The following is a 25,990-nucleotide window of genomic DNA, read 5'->3' as shown; positions in this document are numbered from 1 at the left end:
GATAGGTCTACTGGTAGACATGTCCTCTGAGGTGGGCTGATGCTCCAAGTCCAGAGCAGAGGTCTGGTTTACTCACTCATCCCAATTGGTAGACCAGCTCTCCCCAGAAAAAAGTGCCATTTTGAGGCCCGTTTCCCCCTAAAATGGGCCTCAAAATGGTACGAATATCACCCAAATCGATTCGGGACTGATTCGTCGAGGCAGCCGTCCGAGCTTTTGACGAATCAGTTTGAGGGGGTCTGTGATTCCATTCGACCTCAAATCAAAGAGCAGGTTTTGATTCATGCACCCCCCCCTACTCCTGACAACACTCATGATTCACACATGGGTTTCCTCACAGAAGTGAGAAGCATGTTGGAAATTGTCATGTATGAAGCGGGCCTGAAGAAAGAAGTACAACTGCTTCTTCATGAGGGCTGTGAAGAGCGATGCCTCACGAACTCTGAGGCAGTCGTTTGCGGCCTGCTCAGCTGCGGCTTGGGCCTACTTGGCCTCTGAGTTATAGGGCTTCTCATCTGCCGAGCGGGCACAAATCATCGAGGCCTGTCAGGAGTCAAAATGGAGTGGGCCTGTTGCAAAAGTCCACCCTAGTTCTTTAACAAGATTGATGCCCAGCAGCCTCCCCAGGTCTGAGTTCAAGAATCTATATTTTATTCTTTTGCTTTTCCTCCCTCTGCTTGCTCCGGTAAAGCTGCCTCACAAACAGGCACTTATAATTCCTGGTCAGGTCCGTGTGTGAGAGCCAGTAATATGTCTCCCTGGGAAGGGAAAATGGTTTCTCAAAAAAGATTTACGAGGAGTAAATTATTTAACCTAACACGACTGGCTACGCTGGCTGTTGCCCAGCAGTGTGTGGTAAACTCTTTCTAGGAAAGACCAGAGGCTCGCTCGGGCTGGCCTGCTGTGGGCCGCTGTCTGCCTCATTTGCAAAAGCAACGGGACTTGGCGGCATTCTGGTCACTTACGGGCTGAGGCAAAGTGCCTGCCGAGTGCGACTCTCAGACACTACCTGGCAGTTGCCCAAGGTGTCAAACTGAGGGGTGCAACGAGCTGAGCTTGGACAGGCCCCACAATTTGACCACACGGGTAAACCAGCCGTGATGGGGTCCAAAGGCACGGCTTGCCCAGGGCACTGTCACATTCACCCCAAAAGAAGATGACTCCATTTAAGACGAGGCCTTTAAATAATACCGGTAAAGTACAGGTTATACCTGTATTTACTTGCAAGGAAGAGGATTCGGCATTTAAGACGACCCCCCCCATTATACATCAATAAAATAAAATAAAATCTAGGATTCAGGTAAATACAGTATTTATCCTAGGGCCAGGCTTGCTCTCAGAGGGCAAGGTGTGGCTTTCTCAAGTGTACATGGATGGTTGCCGTGGCAACTTGCAAACGCCTCTCGGACCCCCTCCATGATAGGCAGTGCCGACCCACCCCCTCATAGCAGATGCAAATATGTTGTGTCCACGTGTCCTGCACCTCGTGCTAGCAACCAGGGGCTCAGGCAGCTTAATTTTTTAATGTGGTGCATGGGGTCAATAAAGCACGCCATACGAGGAGCCCTGCTGGATCAGACCAAAGTTCCATCTAGCCAAGCATCCTCTTCCAGTGTTGGCTCACTGGATGCTTCTGGAAAGTCTACCGGCAAGGCATGAAGACAATAGCCCTCTTTTGCTGTTCCTCCCCGCAATTCAGCTGGCATTCAAGTTATACTGCCTCTGAACATGGAGGTTCAACTAAGTATCATGCAAAAGAAATGTGGGAAAACCTTTTCTCTATGAATGTGTCTAATCCCCCTATAGAGCCATCACTTCATCTTGTCTCAATGGATTCAATCCTTTAATTATGAATTGTTGGAAGAACATAGGAAGCTGCCATATACTGAGTGAGACCATTGGTCCATCTAGCTCAGTATTGTCTACACAGACTGGCAGCGGCTTCTCCAGAGTTGCAGGAAGGAATCTCTCCCAGCCCTATCTTGGAGATGCTGCCAGGGAGGGAACTTGGAATTTTCTGCATGCAAGCTTGCAGGGGCTCTTCCCATAGTGGCTCCATCCCCTAAGGGGAATATCTTACAGTGCTCACACATGTAGTCTCCCATTCATATGCAAACCAGGGTGGATCCTGCTTAGAAAAGGGGATACATCATGTTTGTTACCAGAAGACCAGCCCAAGAAGTGGCACGTTCTTTCCTCCTCCTCCTCCCCTCCTCCTCCTCCTGCTCTATTCAGACATTTTGCTGAATGTGTACACTTCTACATACTTTTAATTTAATGGTCAATGGCCTATAGGTCCCCTCATATGCAGGGTGAATATAGGAAGTATACTACTGTACATGCGTTGAACATAATGTGTGAGTATATGCACATGTGTGCACCTCTGTGCATGTATAGACTGTATGCAGATTGTACATGCACTGAACACTGAATAGGGCTAATATGCAGATCAAACATGCAGTTCCTATTTCCATTAAATGGACCCCCCGCCGGCTACGTGGTTCTTTCTGCCCCTTTTATTTCTATGAGCCAAAGTCAAGAGCAAGCACTACCAAGAGTGCCTTTGGGTGTGTACTTGGGATTAAATATCACAGATCAATTACCCTCAATCCACTTTAAGCATGCTTTGTATTCGATAGGAGGGTGATTGCTAAAAGAATGGAATCGGTCCCCACCTCCCAGCACTCAATACAGTCTTTTCAATGTATTATTTCAGTCTCTGCATTGGCTTTGGAGGATTTGGGCACACCATGTGAAAAACTGCAATGGCAAAACGACCAAACCTTGAAGGAGTGGCCTGCTCCTAAATTGGGATCAAAGCAATCTCTCTACTGAGGGTAGATCCCAGGAAAGCATAGATTTCCGGGAAATCTAGGACCAACAAACGGAAGTACTCTATCACACAATGCATAATCCACTTGTGGAATTCTCTGCCACAAGATGTGGGGGCAGCCAACAACCTGGATGGCTTTAAGAAGGGTTTGGATAACTTAATGGAGGAGAGGTCTATCAATGGCTACTAGTCGGAGGGCTGTGGGCCACCTCCAGCCTCCAAGGCAGGATGCCTCTGAGTACCAGTTGCAGGGGAGTAACAGAGGGGGAGAGGGCATGCCCCCAACTCTTGCCTGTAGGCTTCCAGTGGCATCTAGTGGGCCACTGTGTGAAACAGGATGCTGGACTAGATGGGCCTTGGGCCTGATCCAGCAGGACTGTTCTTATGTTCTAACCTCTGATCCATCACAATGAGAACAGCTGGATCCCCATTTACTTTCTGCTTGCTCCTAGTGCAGGCAATTTTCTTTATTTATTTACTGCAAACTAATTTATTGATTGCAAACAAACAATTTTAAAAAATAGTTGAACAAATGGTCCAATAAAGTATAAGGTAGATTCAGATGCTGCTCTCCAGATAACAGATCTGGGTGAAATACAGGAGCGGGATATTAAACTTTCCTAGGTGTGTCTCTTCCTTTAAAAATGTGGGTACATATATCTCAGTAACTCTTTTTTAACCTCACCAACCAGGGGGAAAAAAAATCAGTTGGAATTTTTCAGAACTTCTCCTGCAGCAACAGATTATATTATATAAAGTCTTGTTTCAGAGAGGATTGTTAAATTTATGCCCAACTCTTGTCATGTGTTTGCTGAACATTTTGGAGTTCCAATCCAATTCCCTCTTCAAAGGCTTTTGATAGAATGCAGCCCTGTGGCTTCAGTCTATGGACTGCATAAACAGAGATATCAGGATGGCCAGGAAATACAGGAACATCAAGTAGGACCCATTGCAAGGGTTATATATGCAGTGCACGCTGTGAATCCAAAACAAAGCGCAAGGACTCACACAGTGATGCCTCCAGCTTTCAGTTAAAACTAATTTTAGCCATCGAACACCTGCCAAATTGATTTTATGGGCTTGACACCAGTTAATCACTTTACATTTCAAGCTTCTGCAAACATTTGCATTCTGCAAAACCCGAGGCTTGGTCTTCAGAGGCAGCAAAATGACTGAGGTGACTGAGGTGGTCGGGTTCTGAGATGGGCAAATGGACAGTGTGGCTTCAGGTGGGGGAGCACGGTTTTGAAAGCTTCTTCTTGTGGAAAGACTCCCTGCAAGTAGAAAACTAGCACAACCGGAGCGGAGCTAGAACTTTTCTCCCTGCTGTGCTTGGTTTTTCCTGGCAGGACATTTTTCTACCCATGTCAAAAGAGTCCATGAGCCAGACCCACAAATTTTGGCCATTGTGATTTCCCAGGGGCAGACATCAAAAGTAAGGACAATCCCCTGGTAAATTGAAATGATGGGATAATTCCAAGTGGCCTACAATTCTTGACAGTGAGGGACTTTGCTAAGGCATTGAAGGTGCACACCAATGAATAACAGGCAAATAATATGCAGGCCAGGAGTCAGAAAACTTTGCAATTCTACTCCAAATTATCTAGAGATCTACCAGGGCATTTTCCACACAGGGCTTTTAAAGCCCTTTAGCTCGCATCTCCTCTGGAATGGAGGGTGTGTGTTCACATAATGGACAGATTTACCCCCAAAGTCCCTGCAAACTATCGGGGAGCACTTCACAGACAATTTGGGATTTTCACTGCGTGTTAGTGTGTAGCCTGATTTATATCCAGGGTAAAAAAATCCACTTTTTGCCTTGGTTTTTTAGGACAACTTCAGGTTCTCAGTAAAGTATCACAGTAAACTTGTGGTAAAGCCTGCTGTGTGAAGAATGCCCAGGAAATCCTGATCTACCATCTGCCTATCCCTAATGTAAGTGGTGTATTTTATTCATTCATTGTAAAAGTTAAAATAAATATTTAAGAAATCATTGGACGGATGGCCTGAATCAGTATATGGTAACTTCAGATGTTCTCAGATTCAGTTATACTGCCTTATTTGTATCAGGACACAAAAGAAATTTGCTTTTGCAAGACTTTATTTCTACTCCCCAGGGTCAATCTATTCATAGTTGACCACTTGTCATCCTTTTCATGGCAAACCACTTGTTTTTTGTATGTGTGTTTCTCCTGCCTAATATTCAACTGCAAAACCTGTCAGGGAGAATGTCCGCTTGATTTTAAAACTGGATTTTTGAAACAACTTGCTTGAAAAATTAGCAATATCCCCATGTATGCACAACTAGTGCAAAAGAGACTCATAGGTACTTCTAGTGCTGAGTGAAACTGCCCTTAGCTATTGCATTGATCTTGACGTGCAATTTAATGGGATTTTAAATTTGTTTTGTTACTTGTCTAGTGAAGCCTTCCAGATCCGGTGAGGCGGGGATGCAGGGGGAAAGCTATACATTTAAATAAATGAATATAAGAATGAAAGTTTATATTTATGAAAGGAAATCACCACACTGGTCAGTGGTGTGAGTGAGGCTAAGTAGGCAGAAGCTTCAGTTGTCAAATGTGCCAGCCAAATCTGGCAAAGCATGTTTCTTATTGGTTGTAATTGACAAGAAGGGAAAAGAAACTGCAGCTGGCATGGTTGGTGCATATGCTTGCACCATGACTGAGCCCAAAGGATTGTCCTGTCCCTGTGGTTATATAGAGGCCCATGAAAGGAGGCAAGGCAAGACAAGGCTGGCCTGCAGGACCTTGGAGAGCTCCAAGGGAGCACGTTGATCCAGCAAAATCCCAGCTCCATCTGAGTCCTTATATGTCTCTTGGCCCTGCTGATGACATCTCCCAGGCTCCAGCCCCCTGTTGTAGAGCATTGAGCCTTAAAGGGGCAGTCCTGGCAGTCCTGAGGTCTGGAGCTGAGCACTCCACCATCCCTCAGTCATCTCATACTTGATATGTACCCATAGTCCGGGGCCACATAGCTTCTGCCTACTGGTTTTGGACTATAACTGCTCAACTTAGGCCCCCCAGCTGTTTTTGAACTACCACCCCCATAATCCCCAGCCACGGTGGCCAGTAGCCAGGGATTATGGGGATTGTAGGCCAACATCTGCAGGAGGGCCAAAGTTGAGCAGCCCTAGACTACAACTTCCATCAGCCCTATTGGCCACTGTGGCTGGGGATGATGGGAGTTGTAGCCCAAAACCAGCTCAAAGGCCGAAGCTGTGCAGCCCTGCCTTAGTCCATGAGCAGATAGTGAAGGGAGGGAGGTTCTGGCATGTCTGGTCAGATCCCTTGGGTGAATCCGGCTCAGCGGGGTAGATCCACATTATTGGGGGTGTTGATTTGGGTTCCCAGGGCTCTTTGCCACCCAGCTCATCCTTACCTCTGGCTCCTGGTTCCTGTGCCTCAGCTGCTGGTGCTGCTGATGGGGATTTGCTTCTATCTCAGGATCTGAGCCCTGGCTTTCACTTGAGGTTGGAACCATGACAAAAATAAGGCCATGTCCACTCCACACCCTATGCCACTAGTTGCTTCCACACATTGACCTTTTAGGGCTGCTAAGGTATTGCTGTCCTGCAATTCAGCTAACCATTTTATTGTTAACCGCCCAGAGACGAAAGTTTGGGGTGGTGTACAAATGTGATAAACAAACAAACAAACATGGAATTAAAACAGTGATTCTGTATGGCAAGTCATACAGTACTACATTCCCTGTAAAAATCCAGCAGTACCCATCACCATGGACAAGACCCCACAACTATGTTTGTTTAGAAGAAAGGCCCATTCAGTAAAGGCCTTACTTCTCCCTACCACTGTTCCTTAATGAAGAGCTTCCTTCTTGACCCTTTCTTTTAAAGAGGCGAATTAATGGCTTCCTGTTCAATGGCTGTAGTATTTCTGATTTGCCCTCCTTAGTCAGTTCCTGTTCCCTGCGGGGAGCAGGGGATTGCAATTACCTGTTCCCTCTTTCCAGACTGGAAACATAAATGTGCTGCTCATGCGCATACATGTAGAGCAAATTAAACATATATCAGGGGTTCCCAACCTGTGTTACTCCAAACGTTGCTCAACTACAACTCCCATCACCCCAGCTACTATTTAGGTGACAATACAGGTGACTCAAGGAGCCAATAGGGTCCCTTTTGGCCTTCTGTAACTGCTGCCTGTGGCTTGGCTCTCTGTCAGAGCACTTTGCCACTCAGTGGCTGGCTGGGCTGCTCATGCACCTTTATGTTCATATGGCTGCCGCACTCACAAAAGCCAAGAATGCAAGTCAGCGACGGGTGTCCATGTGCCAGCTGCCTCCCAAGATCACTCGGTAATCATGAATGATCATTGGCCACTGCACATGGCCCCACTGGCAGCCGCCAGAGCCTGCAGGATGCTCCACATGTGTCTCCTCCCCCAGCTCGGCACCTCCCTGCCCTCTGACTGACAGTGTGTGCCGCATCCCGCAAGCTGCCTGTCTGAGCCCATCAGAGCCTGGCACATCCCTTCCAGTGAAATGAGCCCGCTAACTCAATCAGCGGAACATGTGGCATGGGCAGGAGTGTGGGCAGGGAGCACATCATTACCACGCTTGTCTGACACGCGGGGCTCTTGCTCTGACAGTGCTCCTGCCGCAGCTTTGTGCAAGAAGCCAGGCTTAATGGGGAAAGGGGCTTCCACTCCCCAGCCGGGGGTCCGTCTGCAGCACCACCGCCGAGCACAGGCAAAGGCATCTTTGAAGACGTTTGCATCGGCTTTGTCTGCTAAAGAAAGACACTTCCCGGTCTTTGCTGGAATATTTTCCCCATGCAGCCAGACTTCATGCCACAATGAGGACACCGTTGCATAACACCGACTCTGCTTTGCATGCAGAGGGACCCAGGTTCAATCCTGGCATTTCCAGGCGAGGCTGGGATAGGCTGTCTGAATTCCAGAGAGTTGATGCCAGTATACTGAAGCTATTTCCACGATCAGTAGAAAGCGGGCTAAGGGAGCCTAGCCTGCTTTCTACTGATCGTGGGGACCACTGGGCCCGCGAGCGAGCCCGGTGATTCCAAGGCAGCTAGCCCGCTTAATTCCCCCGCCCCTTAAATGAGGATAACGGAGCGAGCGCTTTGCTAACCTCATTTCTTTGCTCATTTGCCACGGCGGCGTACGGCGACACACAATTAGACCCCCGACCGGGAGGCTGCAGCCAGCCTTCGGGATCTCTCCAGAATGCCCCATGTGCTCGCGCAGGGCATCCTGGAACTTCTGGAGGCTGCGTGGCCCCCCGATCCCCGCAGCCCCCAACGGCTCCATGACGGAGTCAGTAGTTGTGTGGGCGGCTGATCTGGCCACCCAAGGCTGCAGGCGAGATCGTTTGCAGGGAGAGCGGGTTAAGCCTGCTCTCTCCACAGACCCGCCAGAAGCTCTTCTCACTGATCATGAGGAGGGAAACCTGGGCAGAAGTGATTGTGTAGAAGCAAGGTAGGAGGAGAAGCTGCCCAGGTTTTCCTTGTACCTCGCTTCCACACAACCAAAAATTGGGAGCACACACAGCTCCCAAACCCAGGTTGAACACAGTTTTTGATCGTGCAAATGACCTGTCTGTGTGTCCAGATGATTCTAGCCTCGCTTTGTATTCAGTAGAATTTATTATTAATTAGATTTAGAATCAGTGGGTGTCAATTTCTTGAGTCCGTAACCTTAAAGGTCCCAAGGAAAGAGGGAAGGGGGTGTCCATAGCTCCCATTCCCCCTCACCCTCCGTAACACTTGGCACATGAGCACATGCATAATCAGGATGTTGGCCATTGATGAATGAAGTTATTAAGCAATTTGTGGTGGTTCCCTGGGTGACACACAGTGCCCTGTGTAACCTTCAGGAACATATTTTCTGGTGGCACAGGGCACTTCTGGCGGAAGAAGAAATCAGCAAAAATTGCATGATAATCACTGCGGAGCTCTGGAAACTCTCTCCAGCAAGGATGCTTCTTCTCAGTGCGCATCACCTTTATCCTCCTGTATTTTTTAACATGTAACTTTTAACTCGTATTTACTATTAGTCCTCTTAATACTAATATGTACTCATTTAACATGTAATTTGATGCTGGTCTCTTACTGTAATAAAGGTTGACTTCTCAGTGCACAGGTGCACATTTCACCAGCATGTTGGCCAATGTATTTACATCCTGCCTTTCTGTTCAAGGTGAAAAGAATCTATAATAACAAGTATATGTAAAATAACATCTCAATACAAGAAACAAATTAAAATGTAATACATACATCTTTAACCAACTGTAGTATAAAAGCAAACCAAAAGACCCACATCCAACACAGCAAAGCAAATAAAAGAAGCAGTTGTTTTAGTCCTGGTTAAAACTCAAGTCTGAAAGAACCTGTTGGAACAGTTAGCCAGGCATGCCTACCTTGGGAAGTTGTCCACAACACTGACAATGCAGAAAGGGAGATAATCACTCGTTGCATTACAAATACATGGCATAGTTTAAATGAAAAGCCTCGTTGACCCAATCCATTTTGCAAATTGCAAAATTGTAAACCAAGTCAGCTTCTTCAAGCAAAGAAGCTGCTTGTAGACATTTGCAGGAAATGTTTGACCAGGAGGTTTCTTCTTCATTGATGTAATATGTAATCTAGTTACTCTAGAACTCAGCGAAGTTTGTCAGACCTGTGTTCTTTCATGCCCATATACTGTATACCTTGATTTTGAATTGCGATAACAATTGGATTATTTAGAAGTTTAAGAACTATTAATACAGACTGACATCCTGACTCAATGTACTCGAGGTAGTCCAATTGAAACTAAAATTGAAATTAGTTAATTAATTTCAATTAATTTCAGTTAACGAAAATTAATTTCAAGGGGACTTCGAATAAATTGAGTCAGGATGTCAGCCACTGGTTATTATTGTTATTAATGTTTGAATAGTCTCTCTCTCTCTCTCCCTCCCTCCCTCCCCATCTCCCCCCTCCCTCTCAACCCTGTGATAACTGCTTGCATTTGAATGCTTTTCTTTAAATTGGTTCAGATTGTAGCACATCCCTTAACCTGTGTGCACAACTCAATAAGCAATAATTTGCTGCCATGCAAGAGGTGGCTACTGGGCAGAGTTTCTGAAGCATGTAGTAAGTCACACTTGCAACTCACACTTCACAAGCCTCACTGAGCCTCACCAGTGGTGAGCTTGTGGGACAGCGCCATAGTGGACATTTAAGGCTGTCATCCCATTAAAGGCCTCTTTGTCAATTAATCAGATGAGTTTTGGTCAATCAATCAATTAAATGTTTATTCATTTGGGCAATTCCAAGGGGAAGGAGTCAGGCATGATGTTACTACTTTTTCAGTGACTGTAGCCATAAGCAAAATTTCAAGCTGATATTATAGACCCACTGGCTCCTACAACAGGGCCCTATTTTTACAACATGCAAAATACATCAGTCATGGAATCAGAAACAACGTCCACAATTCTTGATTTGGACACTATCTATAATATTTAAAGGCTTTGTAAAAAGATGGCCTTATAGTAGGAGATGTTCTCTTGCCAGTGGGTATATATAATAGCTTGAAAAATTGCTTATGGCTGCAATAATTGAGAAAATGGTAACATGCCCGATTCTGTTACCCTTGGAATAACCCATTTGCAAATGAGATGGGGCCATCGCTCAGTGTGGACCACTAGCAGAAGGTCGCAGGTTCAATCCGTGGCTTCTCCAGGTAGGACTGGGAGACGGCTGCCTGAATGGAACTTTGGAGAGCCACCGCCAGACAATACTGAGCTAAACTGACCAATGGTCTGACTTAGCAGAAGCACCATGCTTCTGTGTTCCTAACCAAGAGGAATCTGGCTGAAACCTCCTCCAGCTATTTTGCAATTCTCTTCCCTCCTGCAATCATCACCTAGCGCTCCAGCAATTGAGTAAGATGCCACACATCTAGGTCAGATGAACGATTGAGCTTTCCCTCCTTGAAACACACCCAAAGTATGCAGGCAGTTATTACCCAATAAGTCCCCTCCATCCTGCCAACTCCAATTACCCAGGGTGAGAGCTGGCAAATGTTGCTGCAATCACGTTTGCCAGCAAACTGTTATATGTTGTTCTAGTGTAGGTCCTCTCTTAAGGGATCTTGTCACATCATAACAGGAGAGCCTTCCATGCTAAGAAACGCTGTTGTGTGTATTCTCAGGAGTTTGCCATCCCTCTTTAGCTCTCACTTTGTTTTCTGCCACTTTAACATTATGCCCACACGACAGAACAAGTATCCCATTCCTTTTCTTATCAGCATTCAGCTTTATAACCTTTGTCAGGGTTACACCATGTGGAGCTGTCCATGAACATCACAATTCCTTCAGAGAGCATTTGCTTTTCGTAGCAGATCTCCTGGAGAAGTTTGTTTGCATCAGTATAAACCTTAAGGTGTGAGGGAGGAAGGTGGGTTGCTAAAACATGAAGCTTGAGCAGCATGGAATCTTTGGATACATTTGCATCTTTATGCCACATTGAGGATGCTGTTGTATAATACCAAATGCAGAGTCCCAGGTTCAATCCTGGCGTTTTCAGGCGAGGCTGGGATAGACTGTCTGGATCCCAGAGAGTTGGTGCCAGTCATAGGAACACAGGATGTTGTCTTATACTGAGACAGACCATTGGTTCGTTAGGTTCAGTGTTGTCTATACTGTCTGGCAGAGGTTTCCCAAGGTTTCAGGCAGGAGTTTCTCCCAGCTCGGAGTCTCTTCCAGCCCTGTCTGGAGATGCCAGGGGTTGGGAACTTCTGCAGATACTCTACCACTGAGCTACGGCCCCATCCCCTAAGGATGGGGTTGTATTCATCTTACCACACTCACATGTAGTCTCCCATCCAAATGCAAACCAAGGCAGACCCTGCTTAGCACAGGGGACGATTCAGCTCTCTTTTCTTAGTTGTGAACCAACAGTCATAGTTGGGTGTCAGGCACCACACTGCAGAATCGTCCCATATATCCGAACTGAGCACTGGGGTTATCTTTTTAACGAAAGGCGGTATATAAATGTAAAAATAAATAAATAAATAAAAATAAAATAAATAAATCAGCCCCCTGTCTGCGGTTGCTCCCACTTTCTTCTTCAGCCTCAGAGTTTGTATTTTTAAAAAGTGGGCGATTGCCCACAGCTGCCTTTAGAGGAGCAATTTTGCAAGACGGATGGAGCTGCCAGCACCACGCAGAGTGTCATTATCAGGCTGTTGAAAGCAAAGCTCTTGGAATGACGGTTCAAGCAGATAACGACATGGCGAAACTTGTGAAGGGGGCCCAGACGTTCTCTCTGGTTTCTTTCAGCAATGGGTTGCGGCACTGGTAAGCGACACCCACTGAAACTGGTATATGTGCAAAGGCCCTTAAAAGGAAACCAAGGCAGTAGACTTTGCTTGAGACACCACTCTGAGGCTGCTGCTGGCAAACTAGGGCAGACAGAAGTGTAGGCCTATCTTCATGGCCATCTTTTCATGCAGCAGTGAGTTGATCAGGGCTAAATATGACACAGGAACTTAGGAAGCTGCCTTATACCAGGTCAGACCATTGGTCTGTCTAGTTCAGTATTGCCTGCACCAGGATCTCTTAATCTTGGGCCCCCAGATGTTGTTGGACGACAACTCCCATCATCCTCAGCCACAAAGGCCATATCTGGGAATGATGGGAGTTGTAGTCCAACAACATCTGGGGGCCCAAGGTTAAGAAACCCTGGCCTAAACGAACTGGCAGAGGCTCTCCAAGGTTTGAGGCAGGAGTCTCTCCCAGCCCTATCTGGAGATGCTACCACGGAGGGAACCTGGGACCTTCCACATGCAAGCATGCAGATGGCCTTCCACTGAGCTTCCACCCTAAGGCACTGCTCTTCATTGTAAGGCCCAGGGGCCAGTGGCAGCCTCCATCAATCGGCTCTCTGACTGTCTATTGGGTAGAGAAGAAAGAAGAAAACAGAGTACTAATGTATGAAGAAAATAAAAATATATATTCGTAACAACATCGGAATCTGTAACCATATAATATATGTAGAATCTGTAAGCATATAATACTTTGTATTATCCAGTATATGGTTACAGATGCTGACATTGTTATGAAAATATTTCTGATTTCCTTCATACATTAGTTCTCTGGTTTTTTCTTTCTTCACTACTTCATCATGAGTATGACCTCCTTCTTTGTATCTCCTAACTGTTTATTGGGCCTGTGTGAAGCTATGGCTGAAGCTGGATACACTACACAATCCCCCTGGCACCATGCGGAGATGACTTTTTGTCATCTCACTCGGCAGTGCTGTACTTTGCCAAGTATCAGAGGCGGGCAGCGGGGGGGGGTCCTTTAAGGGAACCTGAGCCCTCTTGAGCCCCTGCACCATCTTGGAAGGTATGCATGGAATGCTGGGATGTGTAGTCCTCCCCAGGGCTCCGTCTCTCTTAAAAGGCCCCCTAGCATTGAGAACAGGCCAGTACTGTGGGGAGTGCAGCACAAGTGAGAAATGGCTCTCACTTTGAAGGGTTTTGTTGTTGTTGTTTTTTGCCAAAGTGGCCACCGCTTGAAAAATAGTGAAGATCATAGGAACATAGGAAGCTGCCGCCTACTGAGTCAGACCCTTGGTCCATCTAGCTCAGTATTGTCTATATAGACTGGCAGCAGCTTCTGCAAGGTTCCAGGCAGGAGTCTCTGTCTCAGTCTCAGCCCTATCTGAAGATGCCAGGGAGGGAACTTGGAACCTTCTGCATGCAGATGCCCTCCCACTGAGCTATGGCCCTATCCCCTAAGAGGAATATCTTCCAGTGCTCACATATGTAGTCTCCCATTCAAATGCAAACCAGGGCAGACTCTGCTTAGCAAAGGGGGCCATTCATGCTTGCTACCACAAGACTAGCTCTCCTCCCATCACTGTACCACTTTATAGATCACCCTGGCACAGAATGCTGAGCCGGCACAAACGGCTTGTGTGTTGCCTAATGGTCACAGCAGAGGAGGTGATGCGCTCAGTACCAGCCTAGAGTATCATGGAGCTCTTGCAGAAAAGGAAATTCCAGTAATGGGGATTGGTGACTGCCAAGGTATGCACGGCTGAGATAGCATCAAGACGATGTGCTAAGCCGAAGCCTGCGTGCATTACACAACCCATCCGAGGACTTTGAAGTGGCTTTTCATGGAAAGGGTGTGATCAGCAGTGAAGGAAAGTTCCTTCTCCATGCATGCTGCCTCCAATTCCTCCATAAGTAAGGAATATGGGAACAGGAATAAGGACATAAGAACAGCCCTGCTGGATCAGGCCCAAGGGACCTATCCAGCCCAACATCCTGTTTCCCACAGTGGCCCACCACCAGAGGTGCACCTAGGTAATTTCAGAGCCTGGACCTAAAGACCTTTGGAGGCCCCCACTCTGCTGGAGGGTCCCTCCACAAGTTAAGCATCACCCCCCTACACACACACACAGTGACACACACGGTATTTTTAACACATAGATTCTTGAGGGCACAAACAGCAATTGAACTCACAAGAATGTAAGAATATAAAATTGGTATAATTATGCAAAAACATTTCCCAGTGCAGCACGGGCCAATGGCAAAGCACGACCACCAGGGGTGTAGCAGGGTAGGAGTGGGCCGGGAGACGAGATTTTAAAATGGGCCCCTCACTGCCTTCCTCTCCTTCTCCTGGCCCGATGTCTCAGCTAACTATCCCAACTAGTTACAAGGTGTAAATAACAGCAGAACCAATTAATACAACAGAATCAATGAAGAACTGTAATCATTGCACATATCCCAACTACAGTTACAAGGTGTAAATAACAACAGAACACCAGACCCAACTAAATCAACAGTATCATTGAAGAACAGTAATCATTTCACACGCACACACACACATTGCACACATCCCAGCCTAGAGTTATAAGGTGTAAATAACAGCAGAACCAACTATTACAACAGTATCAATGAAGAACTTGCAACACACACACACTTTAGTTTTATGAAGTACATGTGTTATGTACTTGTTGGGAACTGAAAGGTTATCTGATTTCTCTGTGTAAGCTGGAATTTACCTATGAGGAAAGTACTGTATGGCATTGCATATTCACCATCCTAACAGTTCTTGGCTCCATTTTCAGAGATCTATCATCTGTCTTTTCTTATAAACAACATTACGTCTTCAAGTTCAGCCCCCCTTACTCTCTGTTTTTACTATTCTATCAAGCCACAAACAAACCAACAGAGCTGGAGTATAACAAAGGACCCAACAGAGGATACCTGAGCAGTTACAGGTTTCCAATTGCACTGGAAAACATGCTGATTTCCAAACTGCACAAAGATCATCCAGCACTTCCAACACAGCTTCATGCAAGAGACAGATCCAAAAAGCTCCAGATGCCTGGAGTGTTTTATTACATACAGTGCTGAGCAGCTAAATGATTTGCACTCCCGACTGAAAACAGATCAGGTCTGTGTGAAGGACTGTATCCACTGAAGTAAATGGAAACGAGACATGATGGTTGCTTCCTTACACTGGCTAAAAGGGCTGGACAAGGATCCTCAGATTCTCTGGTGCCCTTACAAGGGGAGAAGGAAGGTGCTGGGGAGAAAAAATTAGGGGGCGCACCGCACCCGTTAAAAAAAGCACCCTAGCTCAAGGGAATAGCCTCTTCCCTTCTGTTTTCAGGACAGGCAATGGGAGGGGGGATGAAGAAAGGGGAGTTGCGGGATGGGGGGTGTACAAAAAGAGAAGCAGCTCACGCTTAAATGCCCAATAAAAGTTTGATGAACATAATCGTTCCCCCCCCGCCACCCCCGCCACCCCGCCAATTAACTGGCGCCAATCGGAACCTCAGGAACCTCTCAACAATCGCAGCCCGAGGCTACCAGCCCTATCAGTGGCATTGCCGGGATCAGCCTTGTTTTGCGCCAACCAACCAAGGGTCTCATAGACTAACCTGAGGAGGCAGGGTCAGGCTCCATGTCTCTCCTCTCAGTGAGTCAGCACAAACAAACACACAGCAGCTGCCCTCCCAGGCTACAAAGCAATACAGAAATGAGCAGCAAGGCAGGAAGCTGGGAACAACGCAATGGCCTCGATAAACTGGACAAGTGTGGGCATCCCTCAGTGATCTCTTGCTTGCTCACCCGCCGGCCAGCTGATGTGCCTTTCTAAACTCTTCCACATGTGGAGGAGGGCTCCAATGCATAACAGTCACGCGCCTATCTGCCAGCCAATGAGAGCCGAGGCAAAAAGGAGATGGGGAAAGGAGGGGAAGAAGAGAGCGCTCCGCAAGGGAATACTGTCCAGAAGGAAGGAATACTGCAGGAAGCCTGGCGGCAGGTGCTGGGGAGTCCAAGTTGGGCGCTGGGGAGTCGGGGTCATGTGACTTGCCTCTGGAGGGACTTTTGGGGTGGCAGGCTGGGAGACAACTGTCTCCCCTTGCCCAATAGTACTTACACCCCGATGACCACACCACCTGGGACAGACTAAAGAGGATTTTGGGGGGCCCCAGGGGGTGTGGAGGCCCTGGACCTCAGCCTGGAAGTCTAGGGATAAGAGTGCCTCTGCCCACCACATGCCTCCGGGAAGCACACAGGCAAGAGGTAAGGGCATGTCCTCTCTCCTGCTGCTGTTCCCCTGCAACTGATATTTAGAGGCGTCTTGCCTCTGAGGCTGGAGGTGGCCTATAGTCATCAGACTAGTAACCATTGATAGCCCATGAATTTATCTAAGCCCCTTTTAAAGCTTTTTAATGCACTGCTTCATCATGCCCTCCACCAGCCAGAAGGGGTTTCCGCAGAGTTTAGAAAAGATTGACTGTCCCATGAAGCCAGAAACACATTCTAAGAGATCTCCAAGTTTGAGACCAGCCATGCAAATTCTCTGGGGAGAGACATTTCAAGTGTGGGCATTTCCCAAAGACTTCCAACAGTCCCAGGGTCTTTTTAAGGCACGGAGGGGCCTGGGAGCAGAATGTTCTTCTGAGCCCCACTTCTCTCTAGCTCAGTGATCTTCACTATTTTTCAAGTGTGGGCCAATTGGGTAAAAAAACCCACCCTTCAATATGAGACCCATCTAAATTTCTTCCCATATGACCCCTCCTGCTCCCTTCATTCAGGTTTTTGGTGGGGGCCTTAATTTGTGTCCTGCTGCTGTTTGAGGTGTGTCGGGTAGGAACACAAAATATCACCTTCTCTAGGGCTAGGATGGCAACGTTCACCCATACCCCCCCCCAAAAAAAACCCACTTGTGAACCTTTCCTTACTGCTTCCCCATCTGATGGCACCAGAGTATGGCCTAAAGGCACACAATAGAGCCACCTGGTTGAAGCTAAGAAGGTCTTGGTGTGGTCAGTGCCTGGATGGGAGAAGGTCCAAAAACCCAGATTCTGTTACTGGAATATTTTGCATGTTTCAGACACTATCTATAATAAAGGTTTTGTAAAAATATGGCCTTGTAGTAGGATATGTTCTCTTGCCAGCAGGTATATATAATAGCAACTTGAACATTTGCTTGGGGCTACAGTCATAGCAAAAGTGGTAACATGCATGATTCTGTTAGGCTTGGAATTACCCCTTGGTAAACAGGGACCGTGGGAGCACATGGGAGAAATGAGCATCAGAACCGTTTTTAGGCTTCTCCCTTCCTACCCATTGCTTTCTTCCCTAGATTTTTGTGCCTCTCGTCTCCTTTAAGAGAGGGTTTTTCCCCCCTAATTAGATATATATACACAAGACAGAACTTCAAGGGAGATTGATGCCATTCTGGAGCAGCTCCACTGTTTTTGGAATGCAAACAGGGCCAGATTTTCAATCGCGCTCAGTGCCCAGCTTTGCACCCACGCTGCTGAGCTTTCTCAGAAACCTGGCTCTTGATGCCTCGGCTGCTATCAGAACTGGAACAGTAGGCCAGAACCCCTGCTGGTGGCAGCTGATGCCGTTCCGTTGACTGTAACAGAGCGCTTGCGGCACTGAGCAACTGGGGGATCTGGCAGTGCCTTTCGAAGCCTGATTGGGGACAACCTCACTGCCATCGGGTTTCCTGAAATGCCTAGCTTCTAAGTGCAAACAGTGTCGTGTTGGCAGGCGGGATCTGCAATGCCTTTGGAGAGTTCAGACTCTCTCTCTCTCTCTCTCCTCCCCCTGCTGCCTTGCTGTCACCATATGGTGAGTTGCCTATAGGTCCAGGTTGACAGAAACATTCCAGAGTCACTTGCCACAGCCTCGTGGCTGGAGGGGCTAAGCAGGGTCCACCCTGGTATGTATTTGAATGGGAAACTACTTGTGTGAGCACTGTAAGAGATTCTCCTTAAGGGATGGGGCTGCTCTGGGAAGAGCACTTGCATGTTTGCATGCAGAAGGCTCCAAGTTCCCTCCCTGGCACCTCCAGATAGGGCTGAGAGTGACTCCTGCCTGCAACCTTGGAGGAGCTGCTGCCAGTCTGTGTAGGCAGTACTGAGCTAGATGGACCAATGGCCTGACTCAGTATATGGCAGCTGCCTATGTTCCTATAGATCTTGGATCCTCCAGAAAAGAAAGATTTGCCTTGTCTTCTTAAATGGAATCTGAATATTCAGGAAAGGGGCCTAAAATATTCAGTTGTGCCAAGGGCTCAAGGGTCTCCTGTGGCTATGCCTTTGGAAAGGACTACCTAGAAAGAAGCTCCCTGCTAACTGAGCAAAAAGTCACATTTCAAAGTGGTGATTCTCTTATATTTAGTAGGGGGAGAGCAACTGACCCTATCCAGCCCCAGCACAGCATCCTCCTGTGGTTGTTGCTAGTGTCTTCCTTATGTTTATTTTTTAGATTGTGAGCCCTCTGAGAACAGGGAATCTTTGCTGTGTAAACTGCTTTGAGAACGTTTGTTCAAAAGGAGGTACATAAATATTTGTTGTTGTAGTAGTACCAGGGTCAGGAGAGCCCCTTGGTATTGTAGTGCCTCACCTGGGGTGCATATATTATATTTTTATTCTTTATTCACACAGTCAGTGACAGATGTTTTTGACTGGTTTGTTTTATCCAGACATCGAGTCCTTCCCAAGGACCTAGGATACCTGATTTTTTTTTGTCAATATTGTTGTTGTTGTCATTGTTGTTATAAATATTGTTGCAAAATGTAAGCTGGGAGTCTTTCCCAGCCCTACCTGGAGATGCTGCCAGGGATTGAACCTAGGACATTCTGCATGTAAGCAGATGCTCTACCATTGAGCTATGGTCCCATCTCCTGGCAGTCTCATATGTAGTCACCCATCCAAATTCAAGCCAAGGCACACCCTGTTTAGCAAAGGGGACAAGTCATGCTCACTACTGCAAGACCAGCTCTCCTCTCCAATAAATGTGTCCCTGAGCCTCATCTATCCAAATCAGTCTAGTCTGATTGACAGGAGCTCTCTAGGGTTTCAGGCAAGAGTCTTTCCCAGTCCTAATTAGAGATTTCAGGGACTGAACCTGGGACCTTCTACATGCAAATCATGTGCTCTGCCACTGAGCTATGGCCCCTCCCATAGGGACTATACAACACCCAGCCACAGTGATCAATATGTGGGATGATGAGATTTGTAGTCCAACAGTACCTGGAGGGCTGAAGTTGTGCATCCCTGGTCTACACAAACATCTTAGCCAGAATTTGCTATCCCTTGTTCATATGTTTAAAAAAAAAAAAAAAGAATCTGGACAACATCATCAAAGTCTTTTGATGGAGTTAGGTCTTGTGTTCAGCTGTTTTTTATATGTCTTAACTGATAAATTCTTGGTTTGTTTATTCTCAGTTTGTTTTGTGCTGTAAACTGCCTAGAGACTTCAGTAGGGCGTGGTATACAAGTTTATTAAATAAATAATAAATAAAATAGACATCATTGCCACATTGCTGCATTTTAATGTTTTCTGTGTTGTCCTCCTTCCCCACCACCAACCTGATTTGTGCCATTTATTTATTTCTGCAATAGAATAAAACTACAGCACCAGCATGTCCAATGCGGACAGGCAAAGTATTATTGAAGTTTTTTAGGGCTACCATGCCATTAATTAAAAGCTTCCTGCTTACAGTCTCTGCCTCTTTACTTGCTTCCCTTTGAGCATGGTTGGGGGATTACTGATTAATAATTGCCTCATAATCTCAGCTCTTTTTCCTATGGAGACTTTAATTACTGGTTACCTCTCCTCATTTTTCCTTTTCCTTTTTCATAATGAAATAGTGCTTCTTTCACAGAAAGGAGCCCAACAATGAAAGCTTCTGTTACCTTCAACAAGTCTAACATTAAGGGGCAATTAATGGGCTATTCATCAGTAATCCTCCCAGATGTGCTCAACAGGAGGCAATAAAAGAGACAGAACTTGTAACTTGAGCAGGAAACTTTTAATTAATGTTGCAGGGGATCTTTGCTGAGCAGAACTGACTTCTACATAAGTATTAGAAAAGGCATTGCTGGAAAAAACAGAATTATATCAAGCCACATATAGAACCCTGTTTTACTTCTGCTTCCACCTGTTTGTGGAAAAGCAATGACTCTGGAGTGCTCAATAAACCTAGACCAGTGAAGTCTGCCTTGTGGATAGGCTGGTTCTGGTGGACACTGAAGCTTAATCAAAGCAAATCTCCCATACCTTTTGAAGTCTATTCATTCTTTCGAGGCTTGGTCCTTGCCTTCCTGTGTTTGGAATACACCGGAAGCAGCCTTATACTGAGTCTGACCATTGTTCCATCTAGCTCAGTATTGTTTACATAGACTGGCAGCGGCTTCTCCAAGGTTGCAGGCAGGAGTCCCTCCCAGCCCTATCTGGGAGATGCCAGGGAGGGATCTTGGAACCTTCCACATGCAAGCACCAGATGCTCTCTCTATCCCCTAAGGGGAATATCTTACAATGCTCACACATGTAGTCTCCCATTCAAATGCAAACTAAGGTAAACCCTGCTTAACAAAGGAGGCAATTCATGCTTGCTACCACAAGACCAGTTCTCCTCCTGATCTTGCTGAAACCAAAATATACAGCAAAGAATTTGGCAGTCGTGCAGGTGAGATTGTTTTGACAAAACCCCATAGCAGACTAGAGGATCTAGTGGTGACTGGTTATTCAACATGCAGATAATTACATTAATTACCACTCCCCACAATCCTTTTGCCTTAAAGCATAGCCACCACATGGGAAAGACACCACCTTTAAGCCCTGCACAGAACCCACCCCGTCTCTTGTTAGTCTGAGAAAGCTGAAACAGTTTCTGTGGCGTGAAGTGCCATAATGTTGCCATTTTAAAGCAATTTTCTCTGATATTTAGTCCTACTGAAAATAAAGCATCCTTTGAAAAGCAAAAATGCTAGGTAGCATCGAGTGGAGAGCATTGCAAATCTTTCTCCCATTTATCTATGCACTATTTACGCCAGTCTATATAAGTGTCGGATAAGATATGAATGGGAGATCCGTGATCCAGCCGTCCTCCTACAGGTAGTCTGTTTTTTAAACTTCAAAGCAGCCACATGGGGCTGCTAATTTTATCAGGGAAGGGGTGCCTGGGGGAGGGAGGTGTTAACTCCTTCCTCCCATGCAGTTTCCTTGATCTACCCTCCCCACAAAGCTGTCAGTTGCTCAGTGAGGGAATTATTTGCCCTTTAGCTTGTTTGCCCATCAATGCCCCATTGTTGATAACCAGCCAACATCAAAGCTAAGGTGAGCTGTTTTGCATAGCAGGACGGCATGACTCACAATAATATTTCATCAGGAGATCAGAGTAGGTAAACTGTTGGTCACCCTTCACGTTCCAAATAGGATGCTACTGCCCAGCACCCGCTACGGTGGAGGATCGACTCTGCCAATCAGCTGGACTCTGCATATGCGTAGAGGCCATCTGCTAGCCACACAAATGGCTCTGCCTGCAGCAGGTGCTGGGCGCCACGCTGCTGATGTGCTTTCAAGTGCAACTGTACAGGAGGTAAGTACCTACTAATTTAGACTTAAAGGTGCAGAGGAGAGCTGCTCTGGTGGTAGCAAGCATGACTTGTCCTCTTAGCTAAGCAGGATCCACCCTGGTTGCCTATGAATGGGAGACTAGAAGTGTGAGCACTGTAAGATCTTCCCCTCAGGGGATGGAGCTGCTCTGGGAAGAGCAGGAGGTTCCAATGTCCCTCCCTGGCACCATCTCCAAGATAGGGCTGAGAGAGGTTCCTGCCTGCAACCTTGGAGAAGCCACTACCAGTCTGTGAAGACAATACTGAGCTAGATAGACCAATGGTCTGACTCAGTATATGGCAGCTTCCTGTGTTCCTATGTGCCTCCTGCCACCGCCCGCCCCCCCGCAGCACCTACACCAGCCACCACTGGTTGGAGGGCCTGAGAGCTCCTACCTAATTAGCAGCACATTACACAACCTCTGTTTGGATCAGCAAACCCAGGAAGTACACAATTAAGCCAGATGTGGCGCCCATGGTCAAAATCAGGATTTGCAAGCCCTACCTCTCCAGCAGGCCTTGCATGCCTTCCCAGCATTCTTCGCACTGCCATGGACTGGGGAAGCCCCGTGACAACAGCAGCTGCCATGAAGGAAAAGGTGGCGGACCCAGCCCTGCCACCACCACTCCAGCTTCAGGATCATTGATTGATTAAATGCCATCAAGTCAGTATTGACTATTAGCAACCACATAGATAGATTCTCCCCAGGATGATCTGTCTTCAGCTTGGCCTTGAAGGTCTCTCAGTGGTGCATCCATTGCTGTCGTAATCGAGTCCCTCCACCTTGCTGCTGGTCGTCCTCTTCTTCCCTTCCCTTCAACGTTTCCCAGCTTTATGGACTTCTCAAGGGAGCTGGGTCTTCGCATAATGTGTCTGAAGTATAATAGTTTGAGCCATAGAGGATCATAGAGTGTGCTTTGTAGGCTAGTGCATCAATGGAGGGCAGCCCCGGTAGCCACAACTCTCTATTGCTTCCATGTGAGGGAGGACTTGCTGGGTCTCCCAGTGGCTGGGCAGAAGAGGCAAGTGGGTTCACACGACTGGAGAATCAAGGAAGGAGAGCTCTCCTCTTCCCCAACCTTGGTTAACAGCAGGGTAGGAAAGCTGGGTTATCTTGCTCTGAGCCTTCTGGGTGGAGGGGTTTTTGTGACTCCACACAATTCATTCATGAAGATGTGGGTAGCCTTCCTCCTACCCTGATTTTGATGATTGTGTGAACCTATTGAGTACTATTATATTTATTTTTTCCCTTTCTTTCCCAAGATGGAACTCAAGGTGGTCCCCAAGTGGTCCCTCATCCAGCCTCTGACCAGCCCCAGCCCCGCTTAGCTTCAGCAGAATTACTGCTACATATACCTTCAGGCCAGTATGATGATGATGATTATCCCCATGACAGCTAGTCCTCTATTAGGGTTTGGGAGAGGAGCCAGTTCCAGCTATGCCTGCGGCAGCCAGCACTATTTTCAAAGAGAGATCACCTGGCTAAATTCTCCATTCCCTGGGAGCTCCTTATTGTAAAAGACCTTTAGGCATAATTCAGAAGAAGTAATGGAGGAGGGCTGGTCTTGTGGTAGCAAGCACTTGTCCCCTTAGCTAAGCTGGGTCCACCCTGGTTGCATATGAATGGGAGTCTACATGTTTGAGTTCTGTAAGATATTCCCCTTAGGGGATGAAGCTGCTCTGAGAAGAGCATCTAGGTTCCAAGTTCCCTCCCTGGGCTTCTCCAAGATAGGGCTGAGAGAGATTCCTGCCTGCAACCTTGGAGAAGCCGCTGCCAGTCTGTGTAGACAATACTGAGCTAGATGGACCATGGGTCTGACTCAGTATATGGCAGCTTCCTATGTTCCTATGGTTGCCCCTGCTCAAGAGTTAACCTCGTCTTCTTCACTATTTTTTAATCAAGGGCTAGTCTGGCAAAATGATTTCAGTGTGAGAGCCAGTTCCTATTGTAGTTACTGCATTTTCTTCAGTGCTGGGAGGATCCAGAATCCTCTCTTAAGAGCTCTAGGAGGAAAGCACTAGCAAAGGACTACACTACACTTCCCAGCACTCCGTGCACACCTTCCAAGATGGTGCTCAAGAGGGCTCCGTTTCCCTTCAAAAGAGCCCCTCCAACGCTGGACGCAAAGTGCAGCTTTGCATGGCAAGAATCATCATCTCTGCATGGTGCCCAGCAGACTGTGCAGAGTATTCAGCTCTGGCTGAAGCTTCACACAGCCCCCACACAAGACATTAGTCGGGGAGCTGCCCTTAGAGTTGATGGGGGCCACCCTGGCCTGTGGACCTTACAGTGAAGCACACTGAGTTACCTGATGCAATGCTTGCCTGTCTCAAACCAGAACTGGTGTCCCTAGTGAAAGTGGATCTCTATACCACCCCCCACCACCAGCAATCCTCTGCCTGTCCTTGGTCTTTTGCTGCGTGGGATGGCATTGCTGATTAAGATTCCATCCGGTGTCAGGCAGTACTCCAGGTTCTCGGATTCTTTCAGCAAGCCAAGTGTTCAGAGAGCTGGCATAAGAATATCTCCTGGAATTATTCATCTTTTTCCATTACAAGGGCCTCCTGTATTCAAGCGCTCCATCTGTCTGGTTGTTCAGTGTTGGGCTTGCACCGTTCAGCTGCGATGGCAATCTTGGCAGCCCACAGCCCACATGACACAAAGGAGCCTTGCTTGATCCTAAGCTGTTTCTCACAAGATCAGGAACGGCTCTGGGGGCCCCCGGGTGGTGGTGAAGGCCAATGAGCCATAGCTGGATTCCTGGAGAAGTTTCTAACAGCAAGGGGTTGATCCAAATGAAAGCGTTTCTGTTGCTACCATCCATCTCTTCATATTCTAGCAGTTAAAGATGTCAGGAAAATTGGGAAGGATGCTTAAGCATCTATCTATCTATCTATCTATCTATCTATCTATCTATCTATCTATCTATCTATCTATCTATCATATTTATATACCGCCCTATATAAAATCTCTGAGCAGTTTACAATTTAAACAAACAGCCTCTAAAACCTAAAAATTATATAGAACAGATTAAAATTACCATAAGTAAAACTTCAAAACATCACAAAAGTATATAACACCAGGAGGTATATAAATTAAACAAACAGACAAACAAACTAACTAAAAGCAGACAAACAAACAGACAAACAAACTAACTAAAAGCCTGATGAAACAGGTGTGTTTTCAAAAGTCATTTAAAAACAACCAGAGGTGTTCACATACTGGGTTTCTGTGACTTCCTTTAATCTTTTTTGAACCCAGGTATGATAAGAAGTGCTGCTGTCTGGTGGAGGGGAGTTCCACTGGCCAGTTGTGCTTTAGGTATGCTTTCATTTGTTGGAAAACTGCAGAGGATTAACTTCATAATGCCCTCTAAGCTCTGTGAAAGGGTGAACAATAATTGTTGGTTTTATGAAAGCAATTGTTATGTGCTCGTCTCCACTATGCAGCAATGAGAAGTCATGGGGTAGTATTATGCAATTTTGTTTCCTTTGGATCAGTGTCCCCTGTAACAGGGATTCCCAGATACTGTTGACTACAACTTCCAGTATCCCCAGCACCAATAGCCTCTGGCTGGGGTTTATGGGAGTTGCAGTCAACAGCATCTGGGAATCCTGCTTTGGATGGGAGTGTACTTGAGAAGGATTTACTGACTTAGCTCCAAAAGTGGACAATTCAAACAGCCGCCTGTTGTCTTCTAGCCAGTGATCTTTTGCAGTTTGTGTGGCCATTTATCCCAGAGGGGATCCTGTAGAGAGTGTGGGGAAGGAGTCAGAAAGGAAAAGGGAGGGAAAGGAGAAGGAGAAAAGGGAGTTGTGTTGCTGAACAAATCATTAGTTAAATCCACATTTCCTTGTGGGTATGAGGGAAGCAGCTATAAAACACCCTTGTTAGAAGCAGACTCATCCTATAATACACCAGGAAAGGCATGTTCCTCGGGTGCTTAAGAAAGAAAGCTAGCTCTAAAAGCAGAATGTTTATGCTCTCAGCCTTTGGAGCTGGCATGCCCCATAATGCACCAGGAAGGGTAATACCTCTGGAAGCTAGCTAGCTCTGAAACAAACAAATAAATACCACACAGTGGCTTTGCAAAAAAAGGGGAGAAGGGCTGGCTGGGGGTCTGGTGTGCCATGATTTTTGGGCAGCAGCTTTAAGTGTGCCACCAGATTTTTATTTTTATTTTAAAAAACCCTTGGGAAACACTGTACTAGAGATTTATGGTGC

The 25,990-nt window shown here is 46.7% G+C and overlaps 1 long non-coding RNA gene across 1 annotated transcript; it reads left to right on the top strand.

The window, feature by feature from the left end:
- Positions 1-290: 290 nt before the first annotated feature.
- On the top strand, positions 291-8,865 carry LOC128332543 (uncharacterized). The gene is made up of 3 exons (XR_008310683.1): positions 291-627; positions 4,665-4,768; positions 8,728-8,865. It is a non-coding gene; the product is annotated as an uncharacterized LOC128332543 (long non-coding RNA).
- Positions 8,866-25,990: the final 17,125 nt, after the last annotated feature.

The sequence above is a fragment of the Hemicordylus capensis genome, chromosome 7, assembly GCF_027244095.1.
Source record: "Hemicordylus capensis ecotype Gifberg chromosome 7, rHemCap1.1.pri, whole genome shotgun sequence".
Lineage (NCBI taxonomy): Eukaryota > Metazoa > Chordata > Lepidosauria > Squamata > Cordylidae > Hemicordylus > Hemicordylus capensis.
This window is presented reverse-complemented; position numbering and strand designations above follow the sequence as displayed.